Raw genomic sequence first — 18,365 nt, 5'->3', positions numbered from 1 at the left:
TGGTGTTCAACAGGTCCGAAATGCATGATTCATTCATTCTTAGATAATTATGAAAATCATCGGATCCTAACTGCTTAAGTTCAAATGGTTCAAATGGCTCTGAGCACTATGGGACTTAACATCTGACGTCAACAGTCCCCTAGACTTAGAACTACTTAAACCGAACTAACCTAAAGACAGCACACACATCCAGGCCCGAGGCAGGATTCGAACCTGCGACTGTAGCAGAGGCGCGGGTCCGGGCTGAAGCGCCTAGAACCACAACGCCGACACCCCGCTGCTTAAGTAACAGGTCGTAGGTGAATTTCATTCGTCGCATTAGCCACTTCTTTGGCTACAGCTATCTCTCATCTTTTGTGTCCTTGTTACCTCTAAAACAACCAAGGCAAACACCCGCTTATGTTTCAGTGTAAAACCAAGCGCGGTTTCGTATTACATACACACAATGAACTTAAGATGAACAAAGTAAAACAACAGAACGGTCGGGACGTGTTAGGCTGCCACGAAATAGGGCGGTCGGTCGGTCGGCAGATGAAGTGGTGTGTGTTGAAGGGCGTTAAACAGAACCCTGGGGTGTAAATCACCACTAAATCGTGCATTATGCCACAGGCGGACATTAAAAAATTTCGTAACCGGCTGAAGGTACTAATGAGCTATTTAGCAAATGACATTATGTTGGACGTTTTGCTGTAATAATAACATCATCATCTTCTTATCATGAACGAGACCCACTAAGAACCAAGTTGATTAGTTTGGCAGGAGCCCGTGAGTATGTTAATGTTGAAGTATTTGAAGTAAGAGGTTCATTTACTACATACTTCAGCCTCAATGGAAGGTTGGGCTGCCAAGCTCAACAAGTTAACAGAATCGATCTAAATCAATTACAGTACTATTATTTTCTTCTATGTATTACTGATATCTGAGAAACGTTGCTTCATTTTCTCACTTACGACCAAAATGTCACATACGGTTTAAAACTGTCTTATTTTATTATTATTATTATTAACAGTTTATTATTGTAATTATCATTATTATTGTACATTAACTGCACATTACATAATGTGCACTGAAGCGACAGAATTCACGGGATACCTCCTAATATCGAGTCGGACCTCCTTTAGCCCGGCATAGTGCAGCAACTCGATGTGGCGTGGACTCAGTAAGTCGTTGGAAGTCCCCTGCACAAATATAGAGCTATGCTGCCTATACAGCCGCCCACAACTGCAAAACCTCTCGGTTATGTCCCATAAAAGTTCGAATAGGATTCACCTCTGGCGATATAGGTGACCAAATCATTCGCTCGAATTGTCCAGAGTGTTCTTCAGATCAATCGTGAACAACTGTGTCCCAGCGAGATGGCGCCCTATCATTCATAAAAATTGGCGGCAACTGGTCTTCAAGTAGCTGAACATAACCACTTCCAGTCATGATCGGTTCAGATGGACCAGAGGACCCAGTCCATGTCATGTAAACACAGTCCACACCATTATGGAGCCACCACCAACTTGCACTGTGCATTGTTGACAACCCTGGTCCACGACATCGTGGGTTCTGCACCACACTCGATCCTTACCCTCAGCCCTTACCAACTGAAATCGGAACTCATCTGTCCAGGTCATTGTTTCCCAGTCATCTAAGGTCCAATCGATATGGTCACGAGTCAAGGAGAGGCACCGAGCGAGGTGGCGCAGTGGTTAGACACTGGACTCGCTTTCGGAAGGACGACGGTTCAATCCCGCGTCCGGCCATCCTGATTTAGGTTTTCCGTGATTTCCCTAAATCACTCCAGGCAAATGCCGGGATGGTTCCTCTGAAAGGGCACGGCCGACTTCCTTCCCTAATCCGATGAGACCGATGACCACGCTGTCTGGTCTCCTTCCCCAAACTCACCAACCAAGGAGAGGCGCTGCACTCGATTTCGTGCTGCTAGAAAAGGCACTCCCGTCGTTCGTCTACTTCCATCGGCAATTAGCGCCAGATCTCGCCACACTGTCCTAAAGGATGCTTTCTTCATATGTCCCACATTGATTTTTGCTGTTATTTCACACAACTCTATCCAAACGTCTCTGCTCTCGGTCTTTAAGTGGAGGCCATCGCCCACCGTGTTGGCCGTCGTGAGACGTAATATGAGAAATTTGGTATTCTCGGCACAATCTTGACACTGTGGATCTTGGACTATGGAATTCCCTAACCATCTGCGAAATGGAATGTCCCATGTGTCTAGCTGCAACTACAGTTCAGTATACAAAATTTGTCAATTCTCCTCGTGCGGCCATAATCATGTCGGAAACCTTTTCACATTAACCACCTGAGAACAAATGGCAGGTCCACAAATGCATTGCCCTTTTATACCTCATGTCCGCAAATCGCCGCCATCTACAGATGTGCGTATCGCTATCCCATGACTTCTGTCGCCTCCATGTAGTTATTGAGTGTACTAAAACTTTGTTCATTATGTGGTGCCTATTCGTCAAAAAACTTTACACTGCAAATTATGTGAGCAATTATTAAAAATAAATACAGATATTTAAGTAACCTAGAACAACTTACTTGGTTTTCCAACTTTTTTGGCAATCTCAGCCCATTATTGTCCTCGATCCTTTAATCTTTATAGGACGTATTTGACAGCTGCCACAGTGGCAGATGAGTCGCCACTTCGCGGACAAGATTTTCGTCATCTGCGTCGGAAAGAGAAGGAGCCATCATGCAAGTGGTCTTTCACTACAGAAATCGCTGGACACTGACGATTACAGTCAGTCTTCTTCCGTACGACTATTCAATTCAAAGACTGCATTGGTCGACGCTCGAAACAACGCAGCTCCATAAGAAATGCAAAACAATAGTGCTCCACGATTATCGTTGCACAATCATTGTTGAAAAGTCCTCCTGCTTAGCTGGGTGGTAACGTGCTTGTCTCCCATGCGCTGGGCCCGAGTTCGATTCCCGGCTGGGTTGGAGATTTTCTCCGCCCGTGGACTGGGTGTTGTGTTGTCCTCATCATCATTTCATCCTCATCAACGGCCGCAAGTTGCCCAACATGGCGCCGACTAAAATAAGACTTGCACTTGGCGGCCGAACCCGAATGGGACATCCTGGCCAACAATGCCATAGAATCATTTCATTTCATTGTTGAAAAGTAACTGAAAAAAATGTACCTTAACAACAGTTTTGAGACAGGTCAACGTCCATCTTGAAGCTATCCGCAATGAAAACAAGCAGAGTGGCATCGAAGATTGAGACATTTCAATTGCGTAATCACGCGTTTATTAAAGGAAAAGTGATAGACTGAATTGAACGAACACCAATTCAGACTCTTGTGTGCCTTGCATAAATGGGAAACAATCTCCACAACTCTTTGCTAAAACATCAAGTAGAAGAGTAAAAGATTTTCTAGACATGGTGCAATCTGATCTTAGTGGACCAGTGATCATGGCTTTGTGGGAGGTGCACATTATCTTCTCAATTTTATGGGTGATACAGGGCCTGTCCAGAATGAAAGTTCTAGTGTTAAAATCGCTGTAGAGGTAGAACCACTGCTCAAAATGTCAGATTTGAATAACATACTGTTAGCAAAGGAGGAAACGTCATGGAAAGCAAATTTAAGGAAAGGGTCAGAATATGAACACCAACAGACACGCAGCACACGGCTGTTCCTTAGTTTTCATGCGAGATGGCCAGCATGACTGTCTCCGTGAAGGATAACACGCTGCTGGTAGAGTGTGTGCAGAATAACATGACTGGTGGATGCGCACTCTGCAAGGCAGGCGTGGGGATACCGGTAGAGGTGGGGGCTGTGGGCAGGCGCTATAAGTGAAATGCCGAGTGCTGGAGGGGAAGTGTGGTTCAAAACTGAAACCTGCACCCAGATTTTCTGTAAATATTGACTGGAGCCCCTCCACGCCCACACTTGCATGGTGACCATCCAAAAAGATCTTCTATCGCCTCTGCTTTGGTTAGTACCTAGAAAGAATTCCGCTGAAAATGCAACAGAAACAGCAATTTATCTTCGTCTGGCTTTTTAATCATTTGTAACTTTCAGAGAAGCATCATGTTCCGCGAATTTTGACTAAAACTTGCATTTATCTTGTTGTCATGTAAAAATTTGCTTCTTTTCCTAAAACACAGCGGAGTTTACCCAGTATCCCCTCAATAACATCTTTTGCAGACACAATTGCGAGCGTATACTAAAACAGTGGTTTATTAAGTGAGGAACAAAGGAACAGTAGGCTCAATAGCTCACAAAAGAACACATCTTACATACAAAAATCAACGTGTAATGTCTTCACTTATGGTGTTCCAAAACCCACTGCATTCCTCGTTCCAACAGCTATCGCTGGCCCGTAAAGATTACATTCTTTCATCGAAAAATTCTGTAGTTAGTGGAATAACACATTAAGTTTTGCATAATAACAATGTGACAAAATACTCTTCTCTCTGAATCCTATCATTTATCTAAATTTCATTTAATATGAAAGAGGAAAGTTGTACACATTTCATTCTGGTTTTATCATTGGCTTGCACAATAGAAAACGAGTGTGCTACATCAGATCAGTTATCTTGACACTGGTGACATAGAGACCTCCAACCAAGTATAAAGAAAAATTCAGTATCTCTGCTAAATTTCATATCCAGCAACATGTTATGCAATTTCCACCAAACACAAAATCATAGTAATCCCTCTATTACATTGCAAACTTTTTCGAATTTTGCACAGTGTCATACTAAAATGAAAATATCACAATAACTATGACCAATAACGAAATGATGGGCATGTCATCATGAAGCTGACGCATAAAGCTATAAGTAACTCAAAATTGATTTTTTTACCTTATAGTTTCTGTAAAATCGTTTGAGAAAGACATGCCATACACCGTGATTCTGTCGTTCCATTGCACTGCACCCAGCAGAAAGGGGCAGACAGTGGCGGCCTCCTCTTCCAAAGAAAGGAATGAAGTTGCCTAGAGCTTAGAACGAAAATAGGTCACTGCACATCGGCCACCATATCCTGCGTGGACTTTAAAGCTTTTCACCAGAACAGTGACCATGCGACTGTAGCCCTACAGAAGTTCTGGACACTCAGGGGTATGAAAAAAGCATTGTTCCGTTGTCTGCTAAGGGGCTGGAGAAAATAATTACAAAATTCGAAAAGACAGGTTATTTTGAAGCCCAATCTGGGAGTAGGAGGCAAGCAGTTGATCAGATGTCTGTCAAAGATGTGGCCACGCTATTGCAGAGGGGATGAACAGTGGTATGCAAACATGCATTGCACAGTGAATTGCTCGAACTTTTGACATACCTCCAAGAATGGTGCATAAAATCCTACAAAATATTCTCCATTGCTATACTTACAAAATCACCCATGTTCAGAAGTTGCTTCCTGCTGACGTGCCAGCAAGACAGAAGTTCACTCAGGAATTTCTTGCTCACATGGAAGTGGACAATGAACGGCCATGGAACATTCTGTTGACAGACAAATCTCATTTCTGTCTCCAAGGAGATCTCAGTATACAGAATTGCAGAATCCGGACAACAGAAAATATGCACGCACATCGACCAGTACCAGTTCATTTTGCAAAAGTCTCTGCATGGCGTGGGTTGACAGCAACATTTACAATCGGGCAGTGTTTATTCTGGGAGATGAGTCCTGTGGGTCGTATTGTCTGCACCCTAACTAGTAAACGCTATGAGAATCTTTGCACACCAATGTCATTCCAATCTTTCAACAGCGTGGACGTGAGGGCAAGACCATTTCTATGCAAGATGGTGCTCCTCTGTATACTTCACAGCCAGAAGCACTTTGGATATGCTGGAATTATCGCAATTGCTTTCCTACGACATGGCCATTCCAGATCACCTGAACTTAATCTATGTGATTTCTGGCTGGGGGTTATCTGAAAGATAGTGCTCCAATTACAATAGAAGGTGAATTGAAGGCATGCTTTATGCAATGCATTCTGAACGTTGTTTTTATACGGTTTTTGGCCCCAAGACAAAAATAGATATTATTTTCTTTTTATGTGGTTTTTGGCCTCAGAACTGTTAAAAACCGACTTTTCCTATCTGTTGTGGTGCAAATTTGCTTGTGGTGGATGGGCTTACCTAACTAACACTGACACAATTGTTGACTGCCAATGCAGTCGTGCACATTGAATATTACTAATGCTGTACAGAGTTGATGTCATTCTGAGCATGTTCGTCTTTCGAAAGCGTTTTGAAACTGAAACTTAAGTTATAGACAACATCTATGTCAAGAAAGTCATCCACTTACAAGCTAAAATCCACAAAAGACATCTCTGAAATTTTCATTGAGTTCAGGTCACAAGTAGAAAATGAAACAAGTCGAAAAATTAAAACACTTCGAATAGGTAATGGAAAAGCGTCTCTCCATCAGCGTATGAAGTCATTCTTAAAGGCGAATAGAATTCGACTTGAAACGACTATTTCTTACACACTAGAGCAAAATGGGATTACAGAAAGCTTTAATCGGACGATTATTGAAAAACACAGACACTTGGCAGACGAAAGGCTAAGCAAATAGTTTTGGACTGAAGCCGCTCATACTTGTCCGTGTATCAAAATAAAACGAAAAAAGCTAGAAGACAAATTCAAAGAACTCATCTCTGTTGAATAATGCGAAGATTCCAACTGATGCAAATTCATCAAAGAAACTGAGAAGGCCTGTGATGAGCAATTCATTGAAAACTCAAACTGCAACTGTGGAAACAGCATCACCAACAGTAATCCGACTGATGATAATGTTATGGACTGTGCTCAACCATCACTACTACCTGACTTCGTCAGGAGGCGACGAAACCAACACAACCTGCTGATGTTGACAGAAATGCAGCTCCCCTTGAAGTGGCACAAAGTGACAGTATGCAGACAGTGAATCGTGACGTACATAGAGACACTGATCAGTCAGATACAGAACGTCTGCAGTCAGAAATTGGAAAATAATTACATGGAAGAAAACTGAATCCCAAATACACTCTGGACCACACCCTTTTAGAGGTTTCCCGTTCACTCAAGATTCATTGCTCTAACAGTGCATATGGAATAAGAGAAATGATTACATTTACATATCAATAGCACAAGCGGTTCTGAGATACCAGCTATCGATCCTTGCTGAGACACCCATATCAGTATGTGCTGTAGCCTCCACAGCCGGCAATGTAGACTCTGCCATCCAGTTATGCAACGCCCGCTCGACCTGTTCGCGTTGTTCTTTAAGCATTTTTGGTTGATGAGTCGAACGAGTCACTTCTCATTCCATCATATGCAACATGTGTTCGATTAGAGGCAAGTTTGCAGATCGTGCTGGCAAGGGAAGTTGCTGCACGTCCTGCAGAGAACGTTCAGTTTCACTGGCAGTGTGTAAGCGAGCATTATCCCGTTGGCAAACACAAAAACACAAAAAATTGTAGTAATAAATTGTAGTAATTCTGAAGGTGGCAGGAGTTAAATACAGGGAGCGAAAGGCTATTTACAATTTGTATAGAAACCAGATGACAGTTATAAGAGTCGAGGGGCATGAAAGGGAAGCAGTGGTTGGGAAGGGAGTGAGACAGGGTTGTAGCCTCTCCCCGATGTTATTCAATCTCTATATTGAGCAAGCAGTGAAGGAAACAAAAGAAAAATTTGGTGTAGGTATTAAAATCCATGGAGAAGAAATAAAAACTTTGAGGTTCACCGATGACACTGTAATTATGTCAGAGACAGCAAAGGACTTGGAAGAGCAGTTGAACGGAAAGGACAGTGTCTTGAAAGGAGGGTATGAGATGAACATCAACAAAAGCAAAACGAGGATAATGGAATGTAGTCGAATTAAATCGGGTGATGCTGGGGGAATTAGATTAGGAAATGAGACACTTAAAGTAGTAAAGGAGTTTTACTATTTGGGGAGCAAAATAACTGATGACGGTCGAAGTAGAGAGGATATAAAATGTATACTGGCAATGGCAAGGAAAGCGTTTCTGAAGAAGAGAAATTTGTTAACATCGAGTTTAGATTTAAATGTCAGGAAGTCGTTTCTGAAAGTATTTGTATGGAGTGTAGCCATGTATGGAAGTGAAACGTGGACGATAAATAGTTTGGACAAGAAGAGAATAGAAGCTTTCGAAATGTGGTGCTACAGAAGAATGCTGAAGATTAGATGAGTAGATCATATAACTAATGAGGAGGTCTTGAATAGAATTGGGGAGAAGAGGAGTTTGTGGCACAACTTGACTAGAATAAGGGGTCGCTTGGTAGGGCATATTCTGAGGCATCAAGGGATCACCAATTTAGTATTGGAGGGCAGCGTGGAGGGTAAAAATTGTAGACGGAGACCGAGGGATGAGTACACAAAACAGATTCAGAAGGATGTAGGTTGCAGTAGGTACTGGGAGATGAAGAAGCTTGCACAGGATTGAGTAGCATGGAGAGCTGCATCAAACCAGTGTCTGGACTGAAGACCACAACAACAACAACAAATGTTAACAATAAGCACGTATACATATCCTGTAAATTCACGTGTTCCACATAATTACGATAACATCATCGTTCAAATGATCTATGAAAAAAGTAACTAACTAACCAACTGATGCAAAAACGGCAAAAGAACGGGTCTAACAATATTCTGCACGTACCGAGCAACAGTTAGCGTCTCTTCCACAAACACCAAAGGTAACCAGAGCTGTAGCTTATCCCACCACACACCACAAGGCCTGGGGTGGTGCCAGTGTGTCTTGGACGAATGCTCTCTATGAGACAGCATTCACCAGGTATACGTCATATGTGCAAGCGACCATCACTCGGGTACAGGCAGAATCTGCATTCATCGCTGAAGACCACGTCGCGGCGGTCAATCTTCCAAGCGATCCTCTGAAGGCACCATTCGAGCCGCGCACGTCGGTGCTTTGACGTTGTGTGGAAGACAGAGTAGATTTGTGCGTGCCCTTAGCCCCACTGCTCATAACCGGTTCGCAACAGTTCGTGTTGACACGTCTGGACTCACAAGCCGTTTTATCTGTGCAGCTGTAGGTGTACGAGCCGGCTGGAGTGGCTAAGCGGTTCTAGGCGCTTCAGTCTGGAACCGCGCGGCCGCTACGGTCACAGGTTCGCATCCTGCCTCAGGCATGGATGTGTGTGATGTCCTTAGGTTAGTTAGGTTTAAGTAGTTCTAAATTCTAGGGGACTGATGACCTCAGATGTTAAGTCCCATAGTGCTCAGAGCCATTTGGTAGCTGTACGGTCTGCCACTGCTGCCCTGGCGGACGTCTTTGCTGCGTACACGCGTAGAACAGGTGTGAGAATGTTTACGTGACCACTGACACCAGCTTCATTGCACAACTGACGCAGCACCTCCAACTTGTGTGGCAGTTTTCTGAAAGGACTATCCCGTCACTCGGAAGGTTACAATTTCACCTCTTTCAAACTCGTTCACTTGGCTGCAGGAAGGACGACTGCATCTCCGTGCCATTGTTGCCTGCTTGCTTCACACGTTTGCACCGCAATAAGCCTTCTGGTCGTGAGCGTTCCCTATTAAAGGGTAGACACAGGTCTGCCCAAAGGTGGCATATGCCATTATCAGATCAAAATCGGCGTCGTCTTTCCGGATGTACTATTTTTTCCGGTAATGCATGTTGATGATGATTCGCTTCTTTTACCAGTCTTTCAGAGCCAGATTCGTATCAAACAGAAACTGGGAAAGTTACTCACTGTGGAACTCTGCAGTCTACTCTAAGTTTCATGTGCCATAAATTTTTGCTGGGTTGTTACCCAGTTAATTTAAAACACGAAAAATTTAATATAGGAACTGAATTAATCACTGAGTTGGTAAGCATAGCTAACGTATTAATACTAACAATAAGACCGAAGTGAATATATGGAATAAATGTATGGGAGCAAATTAAGTACAATTGGTAAATTAAATAATTCAGAGCAAATAGAAGATTAAGCCTCAACAAAAAATAAGGTAATCAGATAAAAGTTTACAAATTTAAAGTACTCCTTTTGCTCTTCAGAAACGCCAGGTGAGATGTATTAAAAATAATTTTACAAAAGAGGAGGGGTTTGTCTGAGAACCAGTCATCACATTTTAACATAGTTTATTAAAATAAAACGTCATATTAAAAATTTACAAAGAAATTCTAAACTATGATCTGTCATTTCCTGCTATTTAATTAATTAACTCACATATACTACCGTATTGAATGTCAAGGTACATTATGGTGATAAATGGAAAGGAAATCTTAGTCACACATGGGAAAGTTCACACAAACGTATATGAATCACACACACAAGAACAGAGATAAAAAGAATTTTGCCCATCACAATAAGTCAAAGACTCAGGGTTCATCCCTGACACTATGACTGGATTATTGTGAATACTAATACTATGGAATATTTTCCAACAAACAAATTTATCTGCATCACCTTGCACGTGAAACTAAGGTACACTGGCGAGAAACATCCGTAAATGCCATGAATATTCATGAGCAAAGCAAAATTACTAAGATTTGTGAAAACTTCAAGACATAAACAGCAACAAAATATCACATGGAATTAAGAATAAAAGTCTTCAAGATAGTACTGAAATTACAGATGGTGAAATCACCGCCCCATGCTGTGAAAAATCCTACACAATCTTAAAACTGATTCCAGTTCAAAGAGAAGTCAGGCAACTGAATTTTAAACTTGTGCCGAAGTAACGAACTCCCTACACCACACAGTCTGGTTACACAAAACAAGGACCGGAAAAACTTACTAAATACAGAAAATATACTCGTGACTACACTCTGAAAAATATGAGGATTCGACTACTGCACTTAAAAATAAAACGTGTACATCAGAGTTGCTACACACCATCATACATTAACACAGCCATCAACGCCAAGTCACTCTTAAGACTACCATCTTCACTCACCAAAGGTCCAGTCCCGAGTGCCTAGAGCAGGCTCTTCCTGCAACGATCTTCCCCCACGCAGCCAGATGAGACCAGAGGGGCCCTATCCGCACCCAACTTAACTACTGTCGAATGACAGCTGAAAGGGAACAAATCTCTTTGCCTTGACTGAGAAGGCTATATTGGCTACAGCAGACACCCAGATGCTGTACTAATACTATACAAAAGACAAATTCAATATACGTACTCACTCACTCATTCGACCAGCCAGGTTAGCTGAGAGTACCAATGCGCTGCTTCCTGGACTTGGGTAGGCACACTGGCCCCGGATCGAATCCGCCCGGTGGACTAACGGTGGAGGCCGGTGTGCCGGTCAGCCTGGATGTGGTTTTTAGGCGGTTTTCCACATCACACTAGATGAATACCAGGCTGGTCCCCACGTCCCACCTCAGTTACATAACTCGCAGACATCTGAACATGTTCGCAGTATTCCATGGATTACGCTGGATGCAGACAGCTGGGACGTACTAATTCCGTCCCGGGGTACAGGGTGGCGACAGGAAGGGCAACTGGCCACCCCTTAACATTTGTAAGGTAGCAGAATTTGCACCTTACATGATGCTAAGTCAGTACTAATACACCGAATAATAATTTATAATTGGCCCACCGGTAGGAGAGAATGGACACAGAAAAGGGAGTTGTGTGTGTCATGTCAGACTAACGAGATGGGCTCAGAGGCTGGAACACGGCCGGAACCCCTAAGGAAGGTGTTTATGTCATGTCAAACCAACGGGATGGCCGCGGCCGAACCCCTTTGTCGGCTGGCACTTCAGACCACCAAAGACGTTCTGAGAGGCTGGGCCATCACAACAAGAAGCGAGAAGGAGCTATATGCAAAAGAGAGAAAGACGATTTCGCGACACAGTGGAAAATTTGCGGAAGACTGTGACGGGATTGGCGCAGAGCGCGTAGAGATACGTGTTAAAAGTTTGGCGGCAACAGTAACCGCGGGAGAATTCTGTGTCGTGATTGGGTACAAACGCGCACGGTTGCATGGAAGTCTGTGTCGTGATTGGCTACCAACGCGCACGGATCCATGCGGCGAAGAACGGCCAGGTTTGCAAAAACTCTAAAGGAGGACTCTGGGGTCGGCTGTGGAGGAGAGCAGTCGCGGCGTCTGGCTGCCCTGCTTGGAGAGCGTGGAGAGAAGTTACCGGCATTGCGTCCAGTGGTTACTCTCCAAGTCTGAATAGTTTAGAGCATACGACTCCACATACGTAGCATTATCTGTTCCTCTGAGGAGAGAAACAGATTTGTACTAACTTGTGATGTTCATATGCAATCTGAAGTGTACCCTTTGCTGCCGCGCACTTGAGTCGACCAACTACTCTTGGCATATGTGCAAGTAGCTTGAGTATTGACTAGTGACGGACTCCGCAATTGAACACTTGCGTACAGGAGTTTACGGACGCAGACCACGTCCACGTTGGAGATTAAAGCCAAGCTCGCTCACGGGAAAGACGGCATCACGACGATGGCTGGGCCGACCGTCGTAATCATCACGGATATTAGCAATCATCAGCCAAAGTAGTGCACTGTAATTCTAAATGAGTTCGTATTCCGCTAGCTCTTTGACTGGCGCTGTCTGAGTCTATGTCCGTTCAGGCAAAACTTCAATAGAGTCACTTGCAGGTTCAGTGTTGACGTAAGTAGTTAGGAAAAGAGGATGCATTGTGCCAATGATAGGCTAGTTAGGCTAACAGTGTATTGTATAGTCATGTTAGGCTAGAGATATTGCTCATCCTGTTTTCTGAATAAATCTTAATTTGGTATCATATGCTAATCACCGCATTATTGATTTCGTAGCTAGCAATCACCATATTTTGGTTTAATAATTAGAGTGTAATGGTAATTTCGATGCAAATGATACTGGGGGGCATAACCGCGCGCCGGCCTTTGTAGCCGAGCGGTTCTAGGCGCTTCAGTCTGGGACCGCGCTGCTGCTACGGTCGCAGGTTCGAATCCTGCCTCGGGCATGGATGTGTGTGCTGTCCTTAGGTTAGTTAGGTTTAGGTAGTTCTAAGTCTAGGGGACTGATGAACTCGGATGTTAAGTCCCGTAGTGCTCAGAGCCATCTGAACCATAACCGCGCATTGAAACAGAGCCAACTTAAGTCAGATAGCAACTCATGGTCGACTAAGACTACCAATAGATATTTTTCAATATATCGATAATTTTACAGTAAACCCCCGTACGTTGCACATTAACCTTGCCAAATCGGATTGTAACCAGGCCGACCCTGCAAAACCGCAAGATAAAGGCACGAGCAAAAGAACTCATTCACTCATTCATGCAGATGATAAAGAGAGAGAGGAAATTTTGGAGCACAAAATGTAGGTAATCTACATGGAATTAGGTGCTCACCGAAAAAACTGGTACTTTAATGTAAAGTACATTACAAATGATTGAGCATGACAGCACGAAATACAAGTTAAATAATAAGGGACGAATCTTAAAGAGACGAATCATAACCCCCATCTCTTGTGAAAAAGGCTCTGCAGAGAAAGTGCATGCCTCAAGAACTATCATAAAAAAGGGAGATAAAAAAGAAACAAGGAGAAAAAATAACACTCAACAAAGTACACAACTTACGAATAAATAGGCAAAACAGGTAACAAACGTTTTAAGAAAGGAAAAAAAGCAACACTCTGAAGGTAAAGTATATAGGCGATAGTGTCTTCCTGGCAGTTCGTGACATGTGCATGCAGTTGCTGGAGATGCGGTCTCGCTGCTTCCATCGCCTCCGTCATCAATCACGCAACTCGTGGTCGCATGGTGCACCAACTCCATGCATCGTCAATGACGTCGAATTGCAATCCGCCTTCGATCATCTATGGTATCCCTGTGCAAGGGAGACATAAACTGAGTCTTCTGTATGGTACCCTCAGCAGCAGAGAGACCGATCGAGGTGCAGTTGCCCTATGATATAAGCAGCCATTGACTGGCACGCCCCCTTGAGTCAGCCGTTGGGACTGGCACAAGTGATGTCGAACTGTGATACGCGTTCGATCGTTTATGATATCGCTGCGCTGCAAGGGAGACGTCAATTGGATCTTCTGTGTGGCACCCTCGGCAGCAGAGACATCGATCGACGTGCAGTCGCCCGTTGACATTAAGTCGCCGTTGACCAGCGCGCTTCCTTGACACGGAGCGCGCCGAGTTTGGATGGGCCTGTCTGGTTAGTTGGCATCCCCTTCTGCGGACATGAGCTCGGCCGTAGGCCTCAGATCGGCAGGTAGCTACGACCCCTCAGTCTGTGGCCATCGTTCGGTACTGGGAAGCATGACGGCGGGCCGAGCAGTCCTCTCTTGCTAGTCTGCTTTCCTCGCCACTGGACGGACCCCACCTTCTATTAGCGCACCTGGGAAATCCGTCGCTAGCTACAGATTCCATGCTCTTAACTGCAGAACCTCTGGCAGATGCTTCCAGCACACAAAGCTCATTTCGAACTGCACTGAGAAATATGTCACAGTAATATCATATATGCATTACAGAATTTGCAAAGGAAATTTCTACTACTGACTTAAAACTAATACACCAGGAAAAGCCCCAAAAATTGCTCTACAAGGTGGACCTTCTCAATAAAATGAAATGAAAGAACTAAGACAACTTATATACCTAAATTACAAACTTTCGAAAATATTTCAGTGAGAAAAAGAAATGAATTTACTCCTCAGACGATTACTTGTCAGATCAAAATGTTAACAAAATTCACATAAAAGCTCTTTTCACGTTACTAGAGTGAGACTGAAAATTTTGACAATAAGTGAATTCTTATGTAGCATAGATAAAACAAATTATTTATACTAAGAAATTGGTCTTGTACAAGATTTGGTAAGCAAATGGGGTGGATTTGGTGTTGCTGCTATCTGCAAACACAGAGCATTATTTGCCTCTAACTACATTCCCATACACAGCAGTCTACAGAATCAGAACAATCTACTACAAATAGATGCAACCATTATGATACCCACACATAAACAAAGAGGAAAATATTTTCATACCTAATACCAATGCTACCATGGTTTGTTTGACTGTCTCTCTGTGGTGTACACATCTACTAGTTTACAGAAAACTGCTGAAACATCGGTTTTTAAACATCTCGCATAAATTACAGTTATTCACACATAAAACAATTCATATACATCATACCTGGAATCACGTACCACTCTGACATAAAGCAAATTACAGGAAAAAATAGAAATGGAAAGCACTTTACACTATAAATGAACGCATGAAGACTGGCAATATATATACTACACACACACACACACACACACACACACACACACACACACACACACATATATATATATATATATATATATATATATATATATATATATATATATATATACAGGGTGGTCCATTGATAGTGACCAGGCCAAATATCTCACGAAATAAGCATAAAACGAAAATACTACAAAGAACGAAACTCGTCTAGCTTGAAGCAGGAAACCAGATGGTGCTATGGTTGGCCCGCTAGATGGCGCTGCCATAGGTCAAACGGATATCAACTGCGTTTTCTTAAATAGGAACCCCCATATTTTATTACATATTCGTGTAGTACGTAAAGAAATATGAGTGTTTTAGTTGGACCACTTTTTTCGCTTTGTGATAGATGGCGCTGTAATAGTCACAATCATATGGCTCACAATTTTAGACGAACAGTTGGTAACAGGTAGGTTTTTTAAATTAGAATACAGAACGTAGGTACGTTTGAACATTTTATTTCGGTTGTTCCACTGTGATACATGTACCTTTGTGAACTTATTATTTCTGAGAATGCATGCTGTTACAGCGTGATTACCTGTAAATACTACATTAATGCAATAAATGCTCAAAATGATGTCCGTCAACCTCAATGCATTTGGCAATACATGTAACGACATTCCTCTCAACAGCGAGTAGTTCGCCTTCTGTAATGTTCGCACATGCATTGACAATGCGCTGACGCATGTTGTCAGGCATGAGCCATAAGTTTGTGACTATTACAACGCCATCTATCACAAAGCGAGGAAAGTGGTCCAACTAAAACATTCATATTTCTTTACGTACTACACGAATATGTAATCAAAATGGGGGCTCCTATTTAAAAAAACGCAGTTGATATCCGTTTGACCTATGGCAGCGCCATCTAGCGGGCCAACCATAGCGCCTTCTGGTTTCCTGCTTCAAGCTAGACAAGTTTTGTTCTTTGTACTTTTTTGGTTTGACACTTATTTCGTGAGATATTTGGCCCAGTCACGATCAATGGACCACCCAGTACGTGTGTGTGTGTGTGTGTGTGTGTGTGTGTGTGTGTGTGTGTGTGTGTGTGTTCCAAGAACACTATTATACATAATCATCAAAATATTCGTCAATGACGAAATTCTCTCCCATGTTTGCTGCACTGCTCACTCAATAAATGATTATTTAATATTTGAAATATAATGGGGCCTTTCGACTTTCACATCCAGAGCGTTTCGTCTTGCAGTGCATTTCCATGTGGGTTGCGTTTCACGTGATATGGACCACTGCACAATTTGAAAAATTTCGTGCACAGGAGAAATCGCTTGTTCGACAGTTTAAGGTTCCAGATCCAAATCTTTGCCCAATATGAATCTGAATCTTTTGTAAGTAGCCTGTTATGTGTTTGTATGCTGACAGCGCTGTGCACCTTCTGTAAGAGCAGTGATGGAGGTTAGAAGGAGTCAGCCCGAGCAGACGGTCTGGACTTGTGTCCATCACAGAGATTTAATATTGGTTAGACATGGATTGTAAAATGTGGGTAATGGAATTATTGACGATTATATAATTTTCGGAACTGGATGTCACACGATTAAGCATTAGATATTGACTCTAATTAGTCCTTTGTGAGATTATAAAGTTGACCTATTAATCAAATACGTAATACACCATATTGCCAGGAACACACATTTTTAGAGACCATTTATTCAACGATGTACATAACGAAGATCAAGGAGAAATCATAAACTACCATACATATAACAAATCAAAGAGTAAAATATGAATGTTCCCAACATTAAGGTAAAATCTGCTTTGCTCTGCAACAAAATCTTTCCTTTGCTAACCACATGCCTATCAGCAGTTAGGGCCTACAGTAGTTAGAACCGTTTTATTTAGCTGGCTGCATACTTGCTGTATTTGCTGTAGTTCATGTCATGAAGATTTTCTGTGAGGTAAGTGCTTGGGTTATTGTTAGGATTTCTTCTAATTCAGGCCCATTCTTTTGTGTTGATTAATAGTCACATTGCATTATCCTTCTATAGTGTGGGTCATAAATGAATAGAACAACTTTGAGCTCTATTTTTCAGGGAATAATTCTGCAGGTCAGTCTTGAAACGATATAGACAAGCAAAGTGACAGTACTTCAGTTTCATTCGACAGTTTTAGAAGGTTCAGTTGCATTTATCAATTTAAGTAGTGATGTAGAAGTTTCACCTTTTCAGTTATTTCAGTTTAAGTAAAAAAATTATAAATAAAGAAATTTCACCTGTCGATCCTTAGCCATGGGTACCTCACTGGAATCTTCTGATTTTCTTGTAGTTTGAATAATCAGTGCATGATTAGAAATTAGTTATTGTTTACGGCTAGCACGTAATTGTATATGGAATTTCCTTTGTAGTTGTAGTTTCTTATTGTTGTAGTGTATTGTAGTGAGCAAAGCAGTTGTGGCATGCAGATGGATTTGCACTAAGTCTTTTGCAGTCACTCTTGCAACTAATTTGATATTTATTATTTTCAGTGCTATTCCAGTGTGAATTCCTAGTTTTGTTTTTCAAATTGTCTTTTTTCTGTGTTATTGTGTGAAATACTGTGATAATCATGGTGTGTGAAATAAGTAAAACTAGGCTCCAAAGCAAAATGAGAAATGACAGTGACGATGAGCATAGCCAGTTAGCACCCCATAGTAATGAAGTGACAAATGTCCAAGACAATAATTTGGCAGTAGTGCATAGGGACATGGACCAGGCAGTAAATAACGGGGTAGACATTGAAACAATCAGTGAACTGGGAAGTATTGTTGATCGATCGGTCGATAACAGTTCGCCTCAGAAATGCGAAATGACAGAACAAAATCTTGCAAATACCGTAGAATAGATTTAGGTTTTGCATCGTTGCACTTTTCTCAGTTACGTCAAGACACACCCTCTGCTTTTCAAAATACGAATATTGCCGATGCCAACACACTGACGAAAACCACAAAGGAACATATTTAAGTCACTAATGCATTGTTATCGCAATTCATGCAAAAAGTTTGTCAAAGTTAGACACAATGGAACAAAATCAGAAACAAACACAGTGACAAATGGAACAAACACACCCAAAGCTTCAAACGTCAGACATATTGGAACAAAATCAGAAACAAACACAGCAACAACTCCAAAAGTCAGACATAATTGAGCAAACGCTTGAA

Source organism: Schistocerca serialis, chromosome 2 (genome assembly GCF_023864345.2).
Source record: "Schistocerca serialis cubense isolate TAMUIC-IGC-003099 chromosome 2, iqSchSeri2.2, whole genome shotgun sequence".
NCBI classification, from domain to species: domain Eukaryota; kingdom Metazoa; phylum Arthropoda; class Insecta; order Orthoptera; family Acrididae; genus Schistocerca; species Schistocerca serialis.
The sequence above is the reverse complement of the archived record's forward strand: the minus strand, read 5'-3'. Positions refer to the sequence as shown.